Source organism: Dermacentor albipictus, chromosome 5 (genome assembly GCF_038994185.2).
Source record: "Dermacentor albipictus isolate Rhodes 1998 colony chromosome 5, USDA_Dalb.pri_finalv2, whole genome shotgun sequence".
Taxonomy (NCBI): domain Eukaryota; kingdom Metazoa; phylum Arthropoda; class Arachnida; order Ixodida; family Ixodidae; genus Dermacentor; species Dermacentor albipictus.
Window position 1 is genome coordinate 39,253,846 of NC_091825.1, and position 5,337 is coordinate 39,259,182.

The following is a 5,337-nucleotide window of genomic DNA, read 5'->3' on the forward strand; positions in this document are numbered from 1 at the left end:
TATAAGCAATCTTAGGAAATTAGCAGAACTAAAGAAAAAAATTTTAACCTATCCATCAAGACATGACGAGGAATGGAGAGTACCGACACCTCCGCTCAAACTTGTACAGGAACGCCTTAACTAAATTCTTCCGTCTCTTCATAATGGCTATAGTGGTTATATAATATTTAAAGTCACATATGGTTAGTCACGTTATTCACAATATTCACATATAATGCTTATAGTGAAATTAATTTCGATTGGTTTTCTTGTTTGCGCAAAGAGCTTCATACTATGTATTTAAATAATGTGGCTTAAGTTTACTTATGTGTGCATATAGATGATTCGTGTATACTTCAGTGATGGTTTCGTATACTCATCTGTCTTTTTAATTGTGGAAGTTCCAGAACTGCCTCCCTGCTGAACGTTAGATTTGTAGATTCGTCCCGCTGCCCTGGTGTGGCTTTTTTCTGCAACCGCTTCATCTGTATTGCAATATGGGAAAATAAAATTGAAAATGAATACCAGAACAGTTCGCAATCACTACCCCTCCCGAACACTCAACACTTCACTGTAGTGCTGCACGGCGCTACTATGCTTTGTTATATCGATCTTGTCTGTGCCATATTCAGTTACCTGTCGTTGAGGAGAGCCCCAAAACCGCCACCACCACACCATATAGTATTTTAAAATTCCATCGGATGACCTTTGGCGTACGTGTCGCTGTCCAGTCATTACAGGTTTTCATTTACTTCATCAACCCACGCCAGCCTTACGCATTTCGATACATTGACAACCTCCACATCGCAAGTTCTTTCGTTCAAGCACATCTGGAACACTTGCGGTTGTTCGTTGCTCGCCTTGCTAGTCGAGGAGTCGTTAACGCTGCAAATAGCCAATTGCGCCATCCGGTTGTCAAGATCCTTGGAGATTTGGTCGATGCCAATGGCATTCCACCATTTCCGTCCAAGGTTCGCGTCATCGAAAACTGTCAAATACTCTGTGATCCATTAATCAAAGGAAAATCAGACATCCTCCCATTCGTAGCAATTGCTACAACGGGTGGATGTGTCCCTTAATTAATTACTACTCTCCACCTTGCGGGTTTCCGCAGAACTATTACGTCAAACTCGGTGATTCATGTTTGTCCGATCGTTAGTTTCGAAACCTGTTCCCTGAGCACAGAAAGCTGATGCACTACCAATTCGCCCAAAAACTACCCATGGCCCAGCTATGCACGAAACGGTTAGATTTAAATAGACGTGCATAGAAACAGGGGCGTTAAGCACCATGTGCGCAAAATTTCTTAATAGGCTACATTCCAAGCTTCCAATATTGAGGTTCGATGTTTATTCTTTTAAGACTGCTTTCTTTTATTTTTTTATTAATAATGAGATTTTAATACAATAGCGAGCTCCACGCTAATAGAATTGCTACGCATCACAAAATACAAAGGTCTTTACAATCAAGAAATTTCTCTGGGCAACAAAATATTCCATAGCATGACGCCTCAGCAAAGCTGCTATTCTAGATTATGTTGAGAAATAACTTCTTTAACTGTACAATTAGGGTTTATGCATCGGCGTTCCTGCGTCCAGAGCTTTCAATAATGTTCACAATTTTTTTCAAAGAGGAATGTGCACAGATTTTAAGGTTCCCGGTTTATGTTGGCCTGGCTTATCCTATGAAACGAAGATTATGAAGAAAATTCGCTATATAAATTTGCGGGCTCACGCGTAATGTAAACTCTTGTAATTTGTTGCACTGTGACAATGAGTATTCTGCAAGTATCCACCTGTTTGACTGTCCACTTCGTCAGTTGCGGAAATGCTTATCGGGGTGGCTCGGGGCACGGGCGAGAAAAATGCAGTTTACTCCAGCCTCCCTTGCTCGCTTGTACAGCTCCAATTCCATCAGCGGGGGCCTGAAATGAACAGTCTCCTAAGTGGACACCTACAGAATACACCCTCAAGTTGACAATGAGACGAAGGGCTTCCCTTTGATATATAGGTTGTTGTATGTCCACATATATGCAAGTTCTTTCCAATTCATACAAAAATGTGTTAATGTAATGGAAAAACATTAAAATACTTTGTTAATTCTTGGAGTTCGAAATGACGACAGAGAGAGAGAGAAAGCAATTGATAAATGAAAGCTAAGGAGGTTGAGCACGACTGAGCCCGGTTGGCTACCCTACACTGACGAAAGGGAAAGCGGACGGAAAGATTAAAAGAAGAAGAGAAAGTCCACTGGGGATGTCACTCAGTCCGGATCACAGACGCTGACTCAATCCTGTAGATTTCAAATATCCCAGCATGGTTTTTGTGGCCTTTTGTAGCTGCGATATGCGAGGCCATGGTCCCAAGACCTTGTTCAAGGTGAACGGTTTTCTATCTACCTGGTTGAGAGCTGTGCAGAGATCTTGTCTTTTATTTTCAAAAGATGGGCAGTAGCACAGTATATCTTCTATAGTTTTCTCGACACCACAGGCATTGCACTCGGCGATATCTGTCATTCCAATCAAAAATATATATGCATTCGTGAATGCGACGACCAAGCGTAAGCGGCACAGTATCGATTCCTGATTACGCGGAAGCCATGGTAACAGGCCCAGTTGCAAAGGTGGATCGAGGCAATGTAATCGATGTAGAGTGAAATCATGTGTGTGCCACTTCTCTAATGTCATACGGTGCGCTAGATGCCTAAGTGTTGGGCTGCGTCAGTCCGCAAATAAAGATATAGAAACAAGGGTTGGTCCTTCGTGTGCTTTCCTTACACCTTCGTCAGCGAGGTCCTCTCAGAGATACTGCAATGGCCAGGCAGCCCCTGAAACACGACGTCGTGCCCTTTCGTGATCATGTGATTGTGCATTTCTCGTATCTCAGACACGAGTTGTTCACAGGACCCGCTACGAAGAGATGACAGAAGACATTGTAAGATCGCCTTCGAATCACAGAATATTTCCCACCGATTACCCGGTTGGTTGTTAATATAATCAATGGCCCCTCGGAGGGCAACAACTCCGAACCGGTAGATGTTGTGAAGTGAGAAATCTTGTATCAAATGCTTAGTGATTGTGATGGTATTACCAGTGTGCAGCTGGTCCGGGTGGAAGAGCCATCCGTATATATGTGGACTCGGTCAAAGTAGAAAGTGTGCAAACATTTCAGAGCTACTTGCTTCAAGGCCTAGCTAGGCAGGTTGGTTTTCTTTCTCATGCGTAGAACCGTAAGACGGACTTCATGTCGTTTTAAACACCACAAAGCTGAGGTTGAACGTGCTGACGGTGCGAAGCCCGATGGTAGGGAGGCACGATGCTTGCTGACCTCGTTGGAGAAGGACGCCTGTGGTCGTCATTTTGGCAGGCAGGCAAGAAAGCTTGATTGCATCCTTGATACATGACGAACATAGGCCCTAAGTGTGTCGGTGCTGATGTAAGTCATGATCGGATGGTCTTGAGTCATTATAATGGTCCCTACTGTTGAGGTGCTCCGCAGAAAGGCTAGGCGAACGCGTAGTACCTGTGCTTGCGCGCTCTGAAGTTCTCGAAGATTTGACTTGCATGTTTTCGCAAGCACGCGAGAACTATAGCGTAGACTTCCGAGAAAAAGTGCTCGATGAAACTGTAGGATGGAGCCCACTGACGATCCCCATGTTTTGCCGATGATGAACTTGAAGACGTGAACAACAGATGTGAGCCTCTTCATGAAGTGGTTAACCTGAGGGCTCCAAGAGAGGTCCCGGTCAACAATGGTACTCAAAAACCGATGATTTTTCTTGTAGCAGATAGGCAGATAGTAGCAGATACTGGATAACCAGACATCGCTTTTCACGTAAAAGCGACTATAGCACATTTTTCTGTTGAAATGGTAAGGCCTTGTGTGTAAAGATACTCAGATACCTGTGTTGCTGCTTGCTGTAGCCTTGCGCGAAGCTGCAGGCGAGTGACCGCTGATGTCCAGATGCAGATGTCGTCGGCGTAGTTTGAAACACTTGCTGTTTCCGGTTGGGAATTTGTCAGCCTAAGAAACGCTAGGTTGTAAAGAATAGGGCTTAGAACACCGCCTATATCAGTCGAACTTCTACTGATATAGAAGTAGAAGTTGACCTAATATTCATGCTTCATAATGCTTGTTTTTACTTACTTTATATTACATTAAGCATTATGTGAGAACCAGATTTCAGCAATATGAACGGGAGAACGGGCTGATATTTACTAAACACAAACATTGTGCTTACATGTGGCTTGGCAATTGTGTAACTCAAAAAATTGGAGGACGCTTAAGCTTCGCCTTCAAGAGTGGAACGCGATAGCGTTCCCGTCGACCCGCCAATGGGTGTAAGACAATGGGCTACAGGGCAGCCATCACTTACGAGGCGCCCCGCATCAGACGCGGTGAGCGTCGAGCCATATGGTCGAGCAACGCGGCGTTCGGCGCAGCAACGAAACGTGCGCCTGAGCAAGCGGAGCGAACCAAAGAACTCGGTATCCCGGAGGGGGAAATGATGCACGCCAGCCAAACGCCGTGATCGGCACGGGCAGAGAGATAGAGAGATAGTGATCTAAAGAAAGGAAGGACGCTAGATTCTACAGAGGGAGCCAGGCGAAGCGTTGTCAGGGGAGAGAGTCCGAGCAGCGCCTCCTCTATAGAGGAGGCACTGGTCCGAGCCGCGACAGCTCCAATGCGCGCGTGGCGCGCCATCTGTCGGGGCAGCGCCGTACATGGAGAGGAGGGGGTCTTCTGTGTTTGCCGCAAGATGGCTCTCCGTGTGCGGAAAGCGCAGAAGAAATGCAGCGAAACGCACATCGCTACTCGTGTAATTGCGACTTCTGTAAGTTACATGTTCATAATTACCGATATACACCACAGTATAACTTTCCACGGCTCGTTTCGAAGGCAACACCGCATTCACTAGAGGCGCGTTTGTACCTTTTGGAAGCATCGAAATCGTGGCTGAGTGGTAGCGTCTCCGCCTCACACTCCGGAGACCCTGGTTCGATTCCCACCCAGCCCATCTTTGAAGTTGCTTTTTATTTATGGGGTGCCTGCCGTGATTTATCGCTCACGGTCAACGCCGCAAAACGCTGACGCCGACACCGACGCCGACACCCGACGACACCGGCTTTTCTGCGACACGAGCTCCTTAACGCTATCGCGTTAAAAAGCCATATATGTTCGCTCAGTAAGTCTGTCATTTAACAGTAGTGTGACATAAAAGGCTATTTTCTAGTGAGCAGATCGCTTCTCATGCCACGTTCTGTACCATTGTCCCGCCATATGCATATAAGCATGCCACATACAAAATAATTTAGTGGTCAAGCTCACAAGATAGTTTGGAATCATATTCTTTCATCAC